This window comes from Hordeum vulgare, chromosome 2H (assembly GCF_904849725.1).
Source record: "Hordeum vulgare subsp. vulgare chromosome 2H, MorexV3_pseudomolecules_assembly, whole genome shotgun sequence".
Lineage (NCBI taxonomy): Eukaryota > Viridiplantae > Streptophyta > Magnoliopsida > Poales > Poaceae > Hordeum > Hordeum vulgare.
In genome coordinates, this window is record NC_058519.1 from 632,699,350 (window position 1) to 632,720,064 (window position 20,715).

General features: G+C 42.4%; 1 pseudogene; it reads left to right on the forward strand.

Annotated features, from left to right (window-relative positions):
- Positions 1-394: 394 nt before the first annotated feature.
- On the forward strand, positions 395-17,434 carry LOC123428855 (annotated as a pseudogene).
- Positions 17,435-20,715: the final 3,281 nt, after the last annotated feature.

Genomic DNA, 20,715 nt, shown 5'->3' on the forward strand with positions numbered 1-20,715 from the left:
CTGCTAACAACTAACAACAAAAACTCTCTTGCAACAGAGAAAGGAAGCATCTCGATCAACACCTACGCGAACCTAACGGCGTCGGATGGGAGATCCGTCTGCCAGATCGGAACCGGGACGGCACAAGGAAGACGATGGTGGGAGGAGCCCGAGGAGGGGCTCACCGACGTTGACGAGAGGGCCCGGTGAAGCCGGAGTTCTCGTGAGGCGGAGGTGGCGACGAGGAGGAAGACGAGACGGTGACGGTGGTGGCGCGGTGGTGGTGATGCCGGTGAGGATGGTCGCCGGAGAGACCTCTTGGAGGTGATCAACCGGCGTGACGAGGAGGAGGGGTCTCCCTGCCCGGTCCCTCCTGGACCGAGCGGGAGGAAGGGCCGACGGGGGGTTGGGGCCGATGGGCCGGGATGGGGCTTGGTCGGCGGGGCTCCTCGGGGAGGCCGGCGGGAGGATCCGGGGGATGGGGAAGGGCTCGATGCGGGAGGATCTGGGAGCTAGTGGTGGAGTACCGAGAGGGAAAAACGAGAGGTGGGAGGAGCGCCCGGGGGGGATCTGTCGGTGGGGGGGTGCGTGGACGGGAGAGAGCGTGGGGGTGTCGGTGGGATGACGGGTCCCGGGCGAGCGGTTGGGGACACGTGGGGAGGGGGCGCTGGGGATCTCCTGACCGAGAGAATAGGAGAGATCGGTCGGAGCCCCCCCCCCCCCACGAGGGCTGGTGCGGGAGACGGGGCGAGAGCCCCCTGGCGGCGGCGCTGTGAAGCGGGGGGGGGGGGGGGGTGGGGGACCGGAGGTTCGCTAGGGTTCCCCCCGCGAGTGACCGTGGCCTGGCCGGCTGGGCCACCAAGCCTAGTTGGGCCAGGGGGGATCGGTTCTCTTTCCTCTTTTTTTGTTTTGTTTTTCTTTTTCTATTATTTTTAATTCTTTTTAATACCTAATTTTATGTACTATCTTTTATAATTCATTATATATACTTTTACTTCTTTCTTTTATTTATTTATTTTATATTTACTATATTTCTTTACTCTATTTTATTTAAGGCTCCACTACTAAATATATTGGGCTCACCAATATTTCCAAAAGTTCCTGATTCATTTTCATACTTCGCTAGGTAAACTTTATAACTCCCCTGGCATTATCATTTCAACAACCGAATCTTTTCACGTTTGACTTAATCTCTAGGTTTCGAATTTAGATTCGGTTTCAACCAACATGACAGCATTGATATAATCCACGATGACGTGGAATCATTAGCGTGGGATCACTATCGCTTAATTACAATCATCACTGTAGCAAAAGTCAAGGATGTCACACTTGGCTTCCTACCACCTCCTTTGGCGCAAGGGCCTTTAGGGGCTGGCTGCCTAGCCCACTAAGGGTTAGTGCACCACCTCTTAGGCCCATGTGGCCCCTCGGGCGGGTGGACTTCTCCCGATGGCGCCCGAGAACCCATTCGTCATTCCCGGTACACTACCGGAAATGCCCGAAACCATTCTGGAGTCCAAATACCCACTTCCTATATATCAATATTTGTCTCCGAACCATTCCGGAACTCCTCATGACGTCCAGGATCTCATCCCGGACTATGAACAACTTTCGGTCACCAACATACATAACTCAACTATACTGAAACGTCACTGAACCTTAAGTGTGCACACCCTGTGGGTTCGAAAACTATGTAGACATGACCGAGACACTCTCCGGTTAATAACAAATAGCGGAACCTGGATGCCCATATTGGATCCTACATATTCAATGAAGATCATTATCGGTCGAACCTCTATGCCAAGGATTCACTTAATCCCGTATACTATTCCCTTTGTCCATCGGTATGTTACTTGCCCGAGATTCGATCGTCGTTATCTCTATACCTAGTTAAATCTCGTTACTGGTAAGTCTCTTTACTTGTTCCGTAATACATAATCACGTGACCAACTCTTCAGTCATATTGCTTGCAAGGCTTGTTGTGATGTTGCATTACTGAGTGGGCCCCGAGATACCTCTCCGTCACATGGAGTGACAAATCACAGTCTTGATCCATGCCAACCCAACAGACACCTTCGGAGATACCTGTAGAGCACCTTTATAGTCACCCAGTTACGTTGTAATGTTTGATACACACAAGGTATTCCTACGGTGTCTGGTAGTTGCATGATCTCATGGTCATAGGAACATATACTTTGACATGTAGAAAACAGTAGCAATAAACTCACATGATCATATGCTACATTCATAGTTTGGGTCTTGTCCATCGCATCATTCTCCTAATGGTGTTATCCCATTATCAAACGACATCTCATGTCTATGGCCAGGAAACCTTGACCATCTTTGATCAACGATCTAGTCCTTCAGAGGCACACTAGGGACAGTGTGTAGTCTATGTATTCACACATGTATTTGAGTTTTCAATCAAAACAATTCTAGCATGGATAATAAACGATTATCATAAATAAGGAGATGTAATAATAACCAATTAATTATTGCCTCTAGGGCATATTTCCAACACCTCTGGATATAGTGGATCTTGACTCATTCTTCCTGCTCTAGTCATTACTCTAACAGGATGATCATTCATATTATTATCAATTTCATGAAGTAGCCCACTTTGAGATTTAGCAAATTGTTCTAATCGGGTTTGAATCATAGAAGCATCTTTTCCTACACCTTTTACATCATTGGTGATTCTAAATAACAAGTCACTTAAGCGAGCAATCCTATGATAGTTATGTTTCAATTGTTTCATAACATAGGAATTGAAATTAACTTGCTTTCTAATAAAATTATCAGACGCATATAATCATTGACTAGGATGTTTATTGTAATGGATGTCACCTTCAACAAACTTTAAAAGAGAATTTACCTCCACCACCTGTGGTGGTTTGTGGAGACCATGTATTTCTCCGACAGGTGGCAAATTCTTGACATCTTCAGCTTTAATGCATATTCCTTCATACATTTATTTGCCTCTTGCATAGTTTTAGGACTAAGGAATAAGACACCCTTCTTATTTGGAGTAGATTTAGGCGGTGGTTCAGGAAGTGTCAATTCATCATGATTCTTCAATATATTAGTCAATAATTCCTCAACTTGTTCGATAGTTCGTTCCCTGAAAACACAACCATCACAACTATCTAGGTGGCCCCTAGATGCATCGATTAGTCCATTATAAAATATATCAAGTATTTTATTTTTATTAAGAGGATGATCAGGCAAAGCATTAAGTATTTAATTAGGTTGTGGAAGATTCTCTTATTCAATTTGCACAAAGTTTAATATTTCCTCTAAGGCCGCTTGTTTCTTATGAAGAGGAAAACATTTTTCAGAGAAGTAAAAAAATTATATCCTGGGGACTATGCACACAACGAGGAGGAAGAGTATTGTACTAAATCTTAGCATAACACTTTAATGAGAACGGAAATAATTTGAGAATATAGTAGAAGAGATTTTTCTCATCATGAGCAAATAGGGTGGCTATCTCATTTAACTTAGTGAGATGTGCCACAAGAGTTTCATTCTCATAGCCATGAAAAGGATCATATTCAACCAAAGTAATTATCTCTCGGTCGACACAGAATTCATAATCCTTATTGGTAACAAAGATAGGTGAAGTAGCAAACTTGGGATCAAATTTCATTCTAGCATTCATCGATTTTTCTTTCAACTTGCAAAATAGTTTCTTAAGATCTTCTCTATCCCCACAATCAAGAAAGTCTCTAACTATTTCTTCATCCATAACATAACCTTCACGTACTTCACACATTTCAATTCTAAAATAGTCATGTCTAAAAGGTGTTTCAATATTTTCAATTTCAAAGACCTCATCAGTTTCAGCATGCTCAATTTCTTTAGCTCTAGCAAGTTGTTCATCAAGAAATTCACCTAGTGTCACAGTATCATTAAGTAAGGTACTAGCATCATCGTTAGCATCATTCATAGTAGATGTAGCATCAGCAATAACTTGCGACATATCAGGATTAATAGCATGTGGTGGCGGTGTTGCAAGTCTATTCAAAACAAAAGGTGAATCAAGTGCACATCTAGATAACAGTTCCTTACTTCCCCTCGTCTTAGAAGGGACGATCTTGGTTCTTGTATGTTTCAGATTCTTCATAGTGATTAGTAAATAGATATCCCGAGTGACTCAGCAAATATAGCTATGCTCCCCGACAAAGGCGCCAAAAAATGTTCTTGATAACCCACAAGTATATGGCATCGCAATAGTTTTCGAGGGTAGCGTATTCACCGCAAATTTATAGAATCGACACAAGGGGAGCCAAAGAGTATTTGCACGTATTAGCAGCTAAGTTGTCAATTCAACTACACTTGGAGATTTAGTATCTGCGGCATAGTGGTCAGTAGCACAGTAATATGATAGTTTTGATAGCAATGGTAACAGTAAAAACAATAGTGATAACAGTGATAGGAGTTTCATATGAGTTGTATCAGCAGTAGCAACAGTTGTAACTTAGTAAGAATAATATGTGGAAAACTGGTAGGCATTTGATCGGTAATATTGTTGGATGATATTCATTGTGAATCTTTCATAACAAAGGGTGACACAGAACTAGCTCCTGTTCATCGATATATTGTAGGCATGTATTATGTAAATAGTCATACGTGCTTATGGAAAAGAACTTCCATGGCATCTTTTGTCCTACCCTCCCGTGGCAGTGGGGTCCATCAGGAAACTATGGGATATTAAGGTCTCCTTTTAATAGAGAAACGGAACAAAGCATTAAAACATAGTGAGTACATGAACTCCTCATACTAAGGTAATAACCGAAAAGAATCCTAATTATTGTCACTTTGGGGTATGCGGATCCTAACACGTAGTAGGTGCATATAACTTGCAAGATCGGATCAAGAACATAGATATAATGGTGAAAACATAAACGGTTCAGATCAGAAATCATGGCACCCAGACCGTGGTGAGATGCATTAAGTATGGCAAAGTCATTGCAACATCATTCCCCGAACATAGTGGATACTAGGGATCAAGCCCTAACAAAACTAACTCGATTACATGACGAATCTCATCCAACTCCTCATCGACCAGCAAGCCTACAAAGGATTTACTCACTCCCGGTGGGGAGCAACATGGAATTGGCAATGAAGGAGTGTTGGTGGTGATGAAGACCAAAGATTCCCCTCTCCGGAGCCCTAAACGGACTCGAGATATGGTCATCCAATGAAGAGGATGAGCTGGCGACGGCTCCGTATCGTGAAACATGATGAAACTTCCTCTCTTATTTTTTTCTGCAAAAATAAGATTTTATAGTGCTAGAATTAGGGTCAGCCAAGTCCCGAGGGCCCCACTACCCACCGGGCCGTGCTAGGATGGGGTGGCACGCCCTGGCGCCTAGTGGGCGCCTCAGGCATCCCCTCCAATGGGTCTTGGTTCCAGTATTTTTCTTTTATTCCATAAAAAATCTCCAGAAAGTTTTGTTCAATTCCAAGAACATTTATTTCCGCACAAAAACAACACCATGGTAGTTCTGTGGAAAACATTGTCAGTCCGGGTTTGTTTCATTAAAATCATGCAAGTTAGAGTCCAAAACAAGAGCAAAACTTTAGGAAAAGTATATAGATAGAGACTTGTCAACTCCCCCAAACTTAACCCATTGCTTGCCCTCAAGCAATTCAGTTGACAAACTGAAAGTGAAAAAGAAAAACTTTTATGAACTCTGTTGTTCTTGTTTACATATACAAGCTTATAGAGCACCCCGGTTTTCAGCATAAATCATGACTAATCATATCGACAATAACCCTTAGAAACTATATTAGCTCGTATCAATGGCATAATCAACTACCAAGCAATAATAAGATAACTCAAACGCCAACACTTTGTCAAAACAATCATGATATAATATGACAATAATGGTATCTCGCTAGCCCTTTTTGTAACCGCAAAACAAAAATGTAGAGCACCTCCAAAGTTCAAGCAGCAACTAGATATTGTAATTCATGATAGAGGAGATCCATTCATGCTGTAAACAATGTTTAACTAGACACAAAGCATGAGGATGACATCAGTGCTCTCAGGTCTGGTACTTATTTGAGAAGGTGATGACTCAAAGTAAAAAATAAAATAACATGAAAGTAAATAGAACATCCTTTCAGAGAGGGAAGCAAGAATTTTCAACGGTGCTAGATCTCAGTGCGAAAATCATAGATATATTATTTTGGGAGGTACACCCTTCCTGTCAACGCTACGACCAAGAGTTATCGGTATCTTCCATGCTAAACGAATTAATGGTGGTTCCCCAGCGGTAAAAGTAAATGTTTACTCCCCCTACACAAGCAAACACACTCCACGGCTAGCCGAATCCACGGGTCTCATCCATACCAACAACAATCAGGGGTGTTGTTTAATTATTAGCGATTTATGATTTCAGGATTGGGAGTCCCGTTTTACCAGCCTCTCTTGTGCAAGGACGAGTGAATAAACACTCATCATGAGAATAACCCGCTTAGCATGGAAGATACTTACCGCCCCTGTCTCTCCATGAGTGGTCCAGGCACACAAAACAGAAGCTCATTTGAAATATTAGAGGTGGCACGTGAAAATTTACTTGGAACGGAAGGGTAATACTGCATATAGGTAGATATAGTGGACTCATCTCGAATAAATTTGTTTCAACGATTTTGATGCACAAGCACTATTCCTATTTAGTACATGTGAAGGCTAGAAAATAGGTTGGGAAGCGACCAGCTAGAGAGCAAAGACGGTCATTGATACGTCTCCAACGTATCTATAAGTTTTGATGGTTTCATGCTATTATCTTATCAAACTTTGGATGTTCTGCATGCCTTTTATATACTTTTTGGGACTAACTTATTAACTCAGTGACAAGTGCCAGTTCTTGTTTTTTCCATGTTTTTGACCCCTTTTAGAGGAGATTTCGAAACGGAGTTCAAACGGAATAAAATCCTCGAAAAGATTTTTTCCGTAACAGAAGAAGATCGAGAGACTTGAGAGCCAAGGCAAGGGTCCCCAGGGGCCCCACAAGCCCCCTCACCGCGGCCAGGGGGGAGGCCGTGGCCCACAGGCTTGTGGGCCCCATGGACCTCCTTTTCCCTAGGTTTTGCGCGTATATATCCCCAAATAATCCACAAAAAATCAGGAGATCATCGAAAGTACTTTTCCGCCGCCGCAAGCTTCTATCTCCGCAAGATCCCATCTGGGGCACGTTCTGGTGCCCTGCCGGAGGGGGAATTCGGATACGGAGGACTTCTTCGTCAACACCATGACCTCTCCGATGATGCGTGAGTAGTTCACCATAGACCTACGGGTCCATAGCTAGTAACTAGATGGCTTCTTCTCTCTCTTGGATCTTCAATACAAAGTTATCCATGATCTTCATGGAGATCTATCCGATGTAATCTTCTTTTGCGGTGTGTTTGTCGAGATTCGATGAATTGTGGATTTATGATCAGATTATCTATGAATCTTATTTGAGTTTCTCCTGATCTCTCTTATGCATGATTTCATATCCTTGTAATTCTCTTCGAGTTGTGGGTTTTGATTGGCCAACTAGATCTATTATTCTTGCAATGGGAGAAGTGCTTGGTTTTGGGTTCATACCGTGTGGTGACCTCACCCAGTGACAGAAGGGGTAGCCAGGCACGCATCGTGTCGTTGTCATCAAGGGTAAAAAGATGGGGTGTTCATCATTGGTTTGAGTTTATCCCTCTACATCATGTCATCTTGCTTAAGGCGTTACTCTATTCATCATGAACTCAATACACTAGATGCATGCTGGATAGTGGTTGATGTCTGGAGTAATAGTAGTAGATGCAGAAAGTATCGGTCTACTTCTCTCGGACGTGATGCCTACATGTATGATCATTGCCTTAGATATCGTCATGACTTTGCGCGGTTCTATCAATTGCTCGATAGTAATTTGTTCACCCACCGTGATATTTGCTATTTTGAGAGAAGCCTCTAGTGAACACTATGGCCCACGGGTCTACTCCACACCATATTTTCAGCCTTACACATTTTACTTTGTTGTAGTTTCCGCCTTCAGATCTCACTTTGCAAACAATCTTGAAGGGATTGACAACACCTTTGAAGCATTGGGTGCAAGCTCGTTTGTGTTTGCGCAGGTACTCTCGACTTGACGAGACTATCCTACTGGATCGATACCTTGGTTCTCAAACTGAGGGAAATACTTACTACTCCTTTGCTACATCACCCTTTCCTCTTCAAGGGAAAAACCAACACAAGCAAGTCTCCGTCAACGTGTCAATTTCTGGCGCTGTTGTTTGAGAAGTAGCAAGAAGAATTTCTGGCTCCATTGGCGGGAAAGGACTTTTGTTGCCGTAGCATAAGAATTTTTGGCGCCATTGCCAAGGAGGAAGATCAAGTCAAGAACTCATCCAAGTAGGTGTCGCAAACTCATCTCTTGCATTTACTTTGTTTGCCAGTTGCCTGTCGTTTTCCTCTCCCCCACTTCACCAATTTGCCTTTTTCGTTTGCCTTTTCCGTTTGCCTTTTCGTTTGCCATTTTTCTCGCTTGCTTTCTGTTCGTCTGTGTGGGATAGTCTACCTGTCCTCATGGCTAGATCCACCACTTCGAACGATACTCCCGAGAGCGAAGTTCTCAATTTCAAACAAATTGAGGAAGAAAACTTAAAGGACGGTTGGTATAGGATTTGCAATGCTCAGAGTAGATCTACTCATAAGCAATCCAGTACCGTCCTGCTTCGCAGTTTTTATGTGGGTGTTTCTCCTTGGAATAGGTATATTCTTGACACCATCGTAGGTGGAAATTTCTTGGGTAGCCATACCATTGATTCTTACGGAGCTGTAATAAATTTGGTAGGCTCACCCCCACTCATGGTTAATGGAACTACCTTAACTCTAGAACATGTGATGCGTAGGCTAGACGTCATTGAAAATAAAGTTGCTACGATTGAACTCATCGAGAATTTGGATAAAATGATCCACAATCAAATAACTCAGTACGGATCCAAGGTGGGAATGGTTTTGAAAAATTTAAAGGAGAAGGAACCCACAGTTAACGAAAAACTAGGTCATGATTCTGCTAGGATTGGCAAACTAGAGGATGTTATAACCAATTTGGGTTCCGCTTTTGCCACTGTGCAGAATACTCCAAATTTTGCCCACAACAAGGTCACCAAGTATGTTTTTCTTCCCAAAAATAGTGGTGAATCATCTAGCAAGAAAGCTGAAAACCTTAAGATGATAAGTGATCACGCCGCTTATGGTTTGAGCACCAAAGATGACGATACGTGATTCTATCGCTTTTATGCCTAGCTAAGGGCGTTAAACAATAGCGCTTGTTGGGAGGCAACCCAATGAATTTATCTTTTTTATTTCTGGTTTTTTGCATCCACACCATCATAATTCTGTTGTCATTGTGTTTTTTGTGTTTCTTTTTGTGTTTGAGCAAAGCAAAACCTTTATGACTAGTCTTGGTAATGGTTGTTTGATCCTGCTGGAAAAAGACAGAAACTTTTCGCTCACGAGATGATTTTTCATTTTCATTCAGAAAGAGCTTTTGAGTTTATTCTTTTTGCTGCTGCTTGATATTCCTTTTTCCCAGGCAGTCGTAATTCTGCAGATTTTTTGAGGTGCCGGAAGTATACGAAGTATACAGATTACTACAGAGTGGTCTATTTTTGACAGATTCTGTTTTTGTTGAGTTGGTTGCTTGTTTTGATGAAACTATGGTTAGTATCAGGGGGTACTAGCCATGGAAAAGTGAGAATACAGTATCCGAACACCAATATAGATAGAATTCAAGTTTGCTAAAGTACCAAAAGAGGTGGTAGTTTGTTTTCTTGTGCTAATGTTATCACGAAGTTCTGTTTAAGTTTTGTGTTGTGAAGTTTTCAAGTTTTGGGTGATGTTCTCATGGACGATGAGATAAGGAGTGGAAAGAGCTCAAGATTGGGGATGCCGAAGGAATCCCAAGCCAAATTCAAGGACACCAAAAAGCCTAAGCTTGGGGATGCCCCGGGAAGGCATCCCCTCTTTCGTCTTCAATCCATCGGTAACATTACTTGGAGCTATATTTTTATTCACCACATGATATGTGTTTTTCTTGGAGCGTCTTGTATCGTAGGAGTCTTTTCTTTTTGTTGTGTCACAATCATCCTTGCTGCACACCTTTTTGAGGAGAGAGACATGCACTCATCGTGATTTTGCTAGAATGCTCATAGTGCTTCACTTATATCTTTCGAGCTAGATACTTTTGCTCTATGTGCTTCACTTCTATCTTTTAGAGCACGATGGTGCGTGACTTGGTAGTTGGCTTATGCTATGAAAGTAGTCCCAAAGGTGATAGGTACCCAAAGAGGATGCAAAAACCTCCATCTTCATGTGCATTATTGAGTAGAAAGAGAAGTCTTGATTCCTCTCAATTAGTTTTGAGACGTGGATTTGGTAATATTAAGAGCTATGTTAGTAGGGTGTTGTGAATCAAGAAGTACTTGTGTTGAAGTTAGTGATTCCCGTAGCATGCACGTATGGTGAACCGCTATGTTAGGAATTCGGAGCATAATTGATCTATTGATAGTCATCCTTTGTGTTGAGGTCGGGATCGCGCGATGGTTAACACCTACCAACCCTTCCCCTAGGAGTATGCGTTTAGCACTTTGTTTCGATTACTAATAAAAACTTTCACAATAAGTATGTGAGTTCTTCATGACTAATGTGAGTCCATGGTATAGATGCACTTTCACCTTCCACCATTCCTAGCCTCTCTAGTGCCGCGCAACTCTCGCCGGTACACAAACCCACCATATTCCTTCCTCAAAACAGCCACCATACTTACCTACTATGGCATTTTCATAGCCATTCCGAGATATATTGCCATGCAACTCCCGCCATTCCGTCTCATGACTTGTGTCGTCACTCTCATATTGCCATTGCATGATCGTAACATAGCTAGCGAGATGTTTCCACGTCATACGCCAAGCTAGATCATTGCACATCCCGGTACACCGCCGGAGGCATTTCCTATAGAGTCATTTCTAAGCTCTGAGCTGTGAGTAAATAAAAGTGTGATGATCATCATTACTAGAGCATTGTCCCATGTGAGGAAATAAAAAAAGAGGCCAAAGAGCCCAAAAATAAATAAAAAAGGAGAAAATAAAAAAAAAGGCCAAAGAGCCCAAAAATAAAATAAAAAGGAGAAAAGAAAAAAAGAGAGGCCAAGAGCCCAAATAAAAAAAAAGAGAGAAAAATAGAGAAGGGACAATGCTACTATCTTTTTCCACACTTGTGCTTCATAATAGCACCATGTTCTTCATGATTGAGAGCTTCTTGCTTTGTCACTACCATATGCTAGTGGGAATCTTCATTATATAACTTGTCTTGTATATTCCAATGATGGGCTTCCTCAAATTTCCCTAGGTCTTCGTGAGCAAGCAAGTTGGATGCACACCCACTAGTTCTCCTTTTGAGCTTTCACATACTTATAGCTCTAGTGCATCCCTTGTATGGCAATCCCAACTCATTCACATTGATATCTATTAATGGGCATCTCCATAGCCCTTTGATACGCCGAGTCAATGTGACCATCTCCTCCTTTTTGTCTCACAACCACCATCACACTCTATTCCACCTATAGTGCTATATCCATGGCTTACGCTCATGTATTGCGTGACAGTTATAAAAGGTTTGAGAAAGTAAGAGTCAAAAACAATTACTTGGCCAATACCGGGGTTGTGCATGAAATCATGGCACTCGGGCCTTGATACGTCTCCATCGTATCTACTTTTCCAAACTCTTTTGCCCTTGTTTTGGACTATAATTTGCATGATTTGAATGGAACTAACCTGGACTAACGCTGTTTTCAGCAGAATTGCCTTGGTGTTATTTTTGTGCAGAAATCAAAGTTCTCCAAACATCCTGAAAATTTACGGGGAGCAGTTTTGGAAAATATCAAAAATATGTGCGCCAAGTTCCACCTCAGGGGGTGGGCCAGTGGGCCACAAGCCCCTGCTCCGCCACCACCCCCCTGGTGGCAGTGGGCAGGCTTGTGGGGCCCACAGGCACCTTCCGCCCCCAACTCCAGCTCTATAAGTTGTCTTTCATCCCAGAAAAAATAAAAAGAGAAGTTTTCGTCGCATTTTCGATACGGAGGCGCCGCCACCTCCTTGTCTTCATCTGGAGGGCAGATCTGGAGTCTGTCTTGGGCTCCGGAGAGGGGAAATCGTCGCCATCGTCATCATCAACCTTCTTCCCTCTCCAATTCCATGAAACTCTTCGTCGTTCGTGAGTAATCTATTCGTAGGCTCGCTGGGCGGTGATGAGTAGGATGAGATCTATCATGTAATCGAGTTAGTTTTGATGGGGATTGATCCCTAGTATCCACTATGTTCTGAGATTTGATTTTGCTACTACTTTGCCATGCTTAATGCTTGTCACTAGGGCCCGAGTGCCATGATTTCAGATCTGAAATTATTATGTTGCCACCAATATATTTGTGTTTTAGATCCGATCTTGCAAGTTGTAGTTACCTACTATGTGTTATGATCCGGCAACCCCGGAGTGACAATAACTGGAACCACTCCCGATGATGATCATAGTTTGAGGAGTTCATGTGTTCACCAAGTGCTAATGCGTTGGTCCGGTTCTTTATTAAAAGGAGAACCTTAATATCCCGTAGTTTCCTTTTGGACCCCGCTGCCACGGGAGGGATGGACAATAGATATCATGCAAGTTCTTTTCCCCAATCACGTATGACGACACACGGAATGCATGCCTACATCACATTGATGAACGGGAGCTAGCCACATATCTCTCCGTGTTATAGCTGTTGCATGATGAATATCATCCAAACAAATCAGCGACCCATTGCCTACGAGTTTGTCCTACTGCTGCTGCTACAGTTACTGCTGTTGTTACTTGTCTTGCTCCGTTGATGTTACTGTTGCTACTGTTGTTACTTGTTTTTCTCTGCTGCTACTGCTTCTACTGTTGCTACTACTGTTGCTTGCTACTGTTGCTACTTGCTACTGCTGTCACTACTGATGTTCCTTGCCACTTCCGTTACCCGTTACTTTGTTGTTACTATTGTGCTTGCAGATACTAATCTTTCAGGTGTGGTTGAATCTGAAAAATTCAGCTGCTAATACTTGAGAGTATACTCTCACCTCCTGACTAGCTTACCTACAAATTTGGGTCGAATAGTCTACCCTCGAAAACTGCTGTGAACCCACGCGCTGGTGGGCCATCAACAACATTCTTCCAGTCTCATTGCCGGGGAGTGCTATCAGCATTCTTCTGGTGCCGTTGCAGGAGAAGGTTCGTTGTCATAAGCATTCGTCTAGCTAACACTAGAGATTGCAAGATCAGCACTTTTCTGGAGCCATTGCCAGGGAAGCACAGCTGACGTCAGCATTTTTCTGGCGCCGTTGCCGGGGAGGTATTGCTATATTCTCTGAGTCACTTGGTATTTATATCTGCTGATCACTATGAAGAATCTGAAGGATCTGAAGACCAAAGTCTTGCCCTCAACTACGAGGCGAGGTAAGAATTGCAATCTAGCTCTGCACTTGATTCACCTTCAGTTATGAGTAAGTTTGCGACTTCACCTCCTGCTAGAAATCTTGATACGTCGCCTGTGCTTGATGATGCTTGTGATACTGCTAGAGATGCTATGCTTGATGATACTATGCTTGATACTATGCTTGATGCTGCTAGAGATACCACTACAAGAAATATGCTCATACATGATGTTTTTTAAAATGTCGTTGATGAATTCGTCATAAATCTATGACGATTACATCCGAGATTGTCGTAAGTCATTTGAGGGGATCAAATCTACATACAAATTACGACGATGTGAGTCAAAAATGTCGTAACCGCATAAGATGAGATCGTCATAACTTTTACGACGATTATAAAAATATCATAACATGTTCTAACTATGTTGACATGTCACTCGTGGGTCCATTCTATCACACCTCATCCTAATTTGTGAAGCAACCTACTATTCTGTCATTTCAAAAATTCTCGAAGTATTCTCATAAATACTTTGGATCATATATTCCTCAAATATGTGAAAACCTTTCCTTCCATACTTCAAAAATAATTCAGCAATATTCATTTTCCTATTCTGTTCAGCATAGCACTTTCTGAAGGAAGTGCTATTTCTATTTCTTTGATTACCCTCATTTTTCTTGGGCACTCTTTCCTATCCAAATCATTGCCTCATAAAAACTTTCATAACGATTTGCCTAGTAAATCTTTCTCAGCAAATTTCCAAAGTTTGTGTTCAGCTAACAGCTTTGTGAAGGAAGTACTAGATAGGAATGCATACAACTCGGTGATCATACATAAAATGTGGTCTAAGTTGAGTGAATATTTCAGTGATGCCCTTTTGCACAATATTTTTTATAGCTTATTCACAAAATCTACTTATTTTTAGCACTTAGAAACTACTCCCTCCATTCTAAAATATAAGGTGTATTAGTTTTTTAAAAAGTCAAACTATGTCTATGTGTAAATGATCAAAAATAGCTAGAAAGGTCGGAAATGCATAAAACTCGGTGATCATACATAAAATGTGGTCTAAGTTGAGTGAATATTTCAGTGATGCCCTTTTGCACAATATTTTTTATAGCTGATTCACAAAATCTACTTATTTTTAGCACTTAGAAACTGATATTTTAAATCGTAGATGTTTCCAACCATGTTAAAATTTAAAATTAAAGTCAGGCGGACAAAAGTTTTTGAATGTCAAAATAAAAATATTCGGGTGTGTCGGATATTACCTAGGAGAATTTTACTTTAGAAATTGTTGATTTTAAGGGGTTTTATTCCGCTAAAATAAAAAAATCTGTTAAATAATGAAATAAAAACACAAACAAATAATAAAAATGGAAAAGAAACCCCCCCCTTGGCCCAAACTAGGCCGGCCCCAGCCAGCCCACCTAACCGGGGGGTATTTAACCCCCATCTAACCCTAAATCCACCCACAGCTTCACTCCCAGTCCACCCCAAGCCGCCACCCCATCCACGAGGGGAAAGCTCTCTCTCCCACGTTGCCTCCCCTCACGCACAGCGCCACCGCCGACCGCGCCGGCCCTCCCTCCCCTCGCTCACCTCACCCCGCCGCCGCGACCTCCCCTCCCTCCTCCGCTCTCCTCCTCCTAAAGCCTACCCGGCCCTCCGCGCCGCTGTGATCTCCGGCCCCATCGCGCTCCCCGACATCGCCGCGGCCGCGGGGCCCCAGCCGCCACCCCCATCACCGTTGGTCAAGGGCCTCTGGGCGAGGTCCATGGCCACCTTCACCCGCACGCGAGTGCCCCCTCCCCTCAGGTCCACTCTTCCCCCGCCCCCTCCCCCTTCCGTTGTTCGGAGTTTGATTGAATCTGTGTCGCAGGAAGCCCCACGTCAACGTCGGCACCATGGGCCACATCACCACGGCAAGACCACACTCACCGCCGCCATCACCAAAGTCAGATCAGGTCCGCTCTTGCCTCGAGCTGGTGCGAATTTGAATGGCTTGCCGTCTGTAGATGTGATCTGAATTCTGAACGAGTGAGTCTTTTTCCCAGGTGCTATCGGAGGCCGGGAGCGCCAAGGCGGTGGCGTTCGACGAGATCGACAAGGCCCCAGAGGAGAAGGCCAGAGGAATCACCATATCTACGGTCTGGTCTTGGCGCTTGCTGCTCACATTTTGGGCCATACTATTGTTCTGTGTTCATCTCCATTTGCAGTTCATGTGCTGATTCTATGGGCTACTTTTTCTGTTGTTTTGTGCAGGCTCATGTTGAGTATGAGACCGCTAAGAGGCACTATGCTCACGTGGACTGTCCGGGACACGCCGATTACGTCAAGGTAACTGCCATGGGTTGAGGGATCTAGTGAAACTATTTTGTAAAGAGTTATGGAATGCCCTGGATGCTGAATTCAGGATCTGGGTGACTGACCTACATGATGAACTTCCAGTACAATCCTACATATCAGAATAGCAACTTACCATGTCTAGCGCGCACATGCATTCTAGAGCCTTCACATTCCTTAACTGCCTATCACACACTTCTCTGATGTTTGTGTTCTTTTAATTTGCTGTGGATTACTTAGAACATGATCACCGGTGCTGCTCAAATGGATGGTGGTATTCTTGTCGTGTCAGCTCCTGATGGCCCCATGCCACAAACAAAGAAGCATATTCTTCTAGCTCGGCAGGTTCCAAATTCTCACTATTCTCTGCCAGCAGTTTGTCTCTTTAGCATGTTCACTTTGCAGTTTTGAGCATATGGACATTTCCCCCTCTTTTTTAGGTCGGTGTACCATCACTTGTTTGTTTCTTGAACAAAGTTGATGCTGTTGAGGATGAAGAGTTACTGGAACTTGTGGAGATGGAGCTTCGTGGTATGCTACCATTTTTGAGTTGTCCATATTGTTTTTGGTTGTTTGATCATGTTCCTGTTGTGAGGAAATTTGCCATCTCCCTTTTTTCTGCAGAGCTCCTCAGTTTCTACAAGTTCCCTGGCGATGATATTCCTACCATTCGTGTATTTTCTTTGTCGGCCTTGAACGGAACAAACGAGGAGATAGGAAAGAATGCCATTTTGAAACGGATAGAAGAAAATGGTAGACGTTACATATCTCGAATTCAGTTCAGATCAGTACTGTTTACCGGCTGGACAGATGCTATTATGCTTGTGCATTTTAACACCATGTAATATATGTAGCCTCCACAATCTGTTCCATTCTGCTTGCTATTAAATCTCTGTGACATTGTTTGTGAGCTCTAGCCGTGTCTAGGTTTGGAATTCAGTCAGTGTTGTGAAATCCAACATCGTTCATGTGGCTGCTGTCCCCGTCTATTTTAGAACGTAGCACTGGGATTAAACAGTTATGATCAGCGTTTGCACGATTTAGTATCATGGCTAATGCAGCGACATGTCCGATTTAAACAGTTGTGAAATTTTTGGGGTGTATTGCATAACAAGAGTTTGGAATCTCATTTGCAGTTATGCTTGTATTTTATGAATGGCTTAATTTTAGCAATAGGAATAGACAGTCACACCTAATTCTCAAACAGATCGTTTAGTTCTTAGTCAGTTATAATATTTTGGCAGTCTCCTCTTCGTGTGTTGTGTCACGTGGGGTTTCAGGGCCGGAGAGCTTTCCTCGGAGGAGATGGAACGGCTGATGACGGTGGTGGCCAACCCACGCCAGTTCAAGGTGCCGGACTAGTTCTTCAATAGGAAGAAGGACTACAAGGACGGTAGGTTCTCCCAGGTCCCACGCGCTGGATAAGCATGTCACGAGAAGGGCCACCTTCAAGGTACCAACCAAATTACCGTACTATTTCTCTTGTGATATGCATTCATCTCTGTGATTGTAAATAATGATGTTCAGGTTTTTTTGAAGGGAGTAATGCATGCTGATAGTGTAGCTGTACTGATGGAGATCAGATACAAATCTTCTATATCGTCTGCTTGATGCCATGTCGAATTGTGTGCTTAATTATGAAGTAAACTGATCACACGCCTTATTTTTTGACCCGCCATAGGGCTGGCATCGTTCATTTAGGAGCAGATTTTTACTTCTCCGAAAACATAAACCTGAGCAGCCAAATTATGACACTTGGTTAAGCCTCAATTTCGTGATAAGTTAGCTTATTCCAAGTTCAGGAGATTTGTTTGCTTTTGCATGGAAAATAGTAAATGTGACTATGTGCTCATATTAATTGCATAGTTTATCAGAGGATAAACTATCTGCTGCATGCAACTGTGTGGATTAATTTCTTATGTTGTTCCTAACTAATATATGGACCTACTGGATGATTTCTTTCTTAACTTGCATATGATAGTTTCTCGCAATCGTTTTCAAGTAGTATTTGATTTATTTTTCTGCCGAGTTTTGGAGAACATACTTATGTGCTCCACTGTATTAGCGTCACAAGCAGAATAACTCATTTTCTGTATTCTAACCAGGAAATAATTCTGGAAACGACACTCATTTTCAGCATGGGCTGGCAAGCATCTTGGTGATGCTTTTTTTATTTAGTTAGAGTTGCACATGTCACTATATTATATAACAAAAAATCGTAGCTAGTGAGAAAATTTTAGAAACTCCATGTACACATAGTGGTGAGTGTTAGTCATACTATTTATGTAAATGGAATTTGTTGCCAATTCTTGCTTACAAGCTATTGGATCCATCATTCTCTAATGTTTGATGTTGTGTACACCTTATTCTTATTTTTTGCACAGGTGAAGTACGAAGCCAAGTGTGAAGCTATGAAGCGTGTCAACAAAGATTAGCAAATGTGTTGTAATATTAGGCAGTAGTAGGCATATCTGGGTTGTGGTGTAGTGTAAAGATTGTAATAGACAAATTTAATGTTGGTTTGGACGAATTTCATTTGCTTCCTAAACTGTTTGAAATATTGATTTTGAATGTGATATGAATACCTATGAAATGGCAACTTGACAAGGGGACCAAGTTATGATATTTATTTGACAAAATGTGAAATTTCTAATGTGTGGGACTAATTTTGAGATCAGCATGACATGTGGGATCAGTACAAAAATAAAGTGGCCAAAATAGAAAATCAATAGAAAGTAAAAGGCCACAAACCAATATTCGAAAAATAAAACTAAAAGTGGCTAAAATGGGCTAAGGCCCAAAAAGAAGCCCAATAAGAAAAAGCCCAAAAAAATAAAATCAGCCCATGTGATCAATTGAAATGGGTTGGGCTGATTTCAACCATGATGTTTTGATTTCGTCATAATTTTGCCACGTAGGACTGCCACATAGGACTAGGTTAGATTGCCAACGACGATTTAGGATCGTCGTAAAGGTTACGACGATCCAGGAATCGTCGTAAAGGTTACGACGATTTTGATTAAAACGTCGCTATTGTTCATTTGTGACGCCCCGTTTTCGACGCTTGGTTTTCGTCGTGAGATCGTCGTAAACTAAAAACCGTGATGATGTAGCGACGAAAATATAGCGTCGTGTATTAGCATATTCCTTGTAGTGTACTATGCTTGATACTATGCCTAATACTGCTAGAGATGCTATGCCTGATACTGCTAGAGATGCTATGCTTGATACTGCTTTGCCTGATGATGCTAGAGATGCTATTTTGCCTGATGATGCTATGCTTGATACTGCTAGAGATGCTCCTTTGTCTATTCCACTAGGAGTGTTCCTTGATGCTCATATTGCTAGAATTACTGCCAATGCTCGTGATGCTTCTGAAACTACCGATACTATTGAGATAGAACCTCCTTTTGCTCCTGCTAGATCTAGCTCTCCTAGATATGAATTGCCTGATATACCTGAGGGTTACGTTATGGAGGGAGAGATAGCTGACGATTTTCTTGCGTGTAAGGATGCCTATGACGCTGAGAAATTAATTCTCAAGTGGAAGGAAAAATCTCGGGAAGTTAGGATGAAAAATGATCCGAAGTTCGCCACTTCGCCTATCTTTGTCACCGATATGGATTATGAATTCTCTGTCGACCCTGAGATAATCTCTCTGGTCGAATCTGATCCTTTTCACGGTTATGAGTCTGAGACGGTCATAGTCCATCTTGCCAAACTATCCGAAATAGCCAACCTTTTCACTAATGAGGAGAAGATCCGCCACTACTATATCCTTAAGTTGTTTCCTTTCTCTCTAAAGGATGACGCTAAAGTCTGGTTCACCTCTCTTGCTCCTGGATGTGTCAGTAGTCCCCAGGATATGGTCTATTACTTCTGTGAGAAATATTTCCCTGCCCATAAGAAGCAAGCTGCCTTGCAGGAAATATACAACTTTGCTCAACTCCAAGAAGAGAGTCTCCCACAAGCTTGGGGCAGGCTCGTCCAGCTACATAATGCTTTGCCTGATCAGCCTCTTAAGAAGAACGAGATACTTGATATCCTCTATAATGGACTTACCGATGCCTCTAGAGACCACCTAGATAGTTGTGCCGGTTGTGTTTTTAGGGAACGAACTGTAGAACAAGCTGAGACTCTACTGAATAACCTCTTGATCAACGATAATGCTTGGACTATTCTTGAACCACCTCCTAAGCCAACTCCTAAGAAGAGAGGTATTCTATTCCTCAGTCCCGAAGATATGCAAGAAGCCAAGAAATCTATGCTAGAGAAAGGCATTAGATCTGAAGATGTCAAAAATCTACCACCTATCGAAGAGATCCACGGTCTCGATAACCCGATACAGGTAGTAGAAGTGAATTCTCTATGTAGGTTTGACGAGAGTGATATTCCTTTTGATAAACCTGCTAGCCTATGCTTTGATAAATTTGACAACTTTGTTGCCAAACAACAGAGTTTCAATGATTATGTTAGCAGACATTTGGAACAAAGTGCTCGTATGCTTAGCCATTTGAGTGCTTGTGTAGACAGAAATGTCAATGCTCTAAAACTTCTGAGTAAACATGCCTCTATGATTACTACTCAGGTAGAACAAATACTTAAAGCTCAGAATGACATGCTCAATGAATTAAATGACAACTCTGTCAGAGTCATTACTAGAGGAGGCAAAATGACTCACGAACCTTTGTATCCTGAAGGTCATCCTAAGAGAATTGATCATGATTCTCAAGGAATCAATGCTGATACACCTAGTCATCCTAAGGAGAAGAAGAAGGATGATAGAAACCTGCACGCCAGTTCACCTAACACTATCACACCTGAAGAACCTAATGATATTTCTGCGTCTGATGCAGAAACACAATCAGGTGATGAACATGAACCTGGTAACA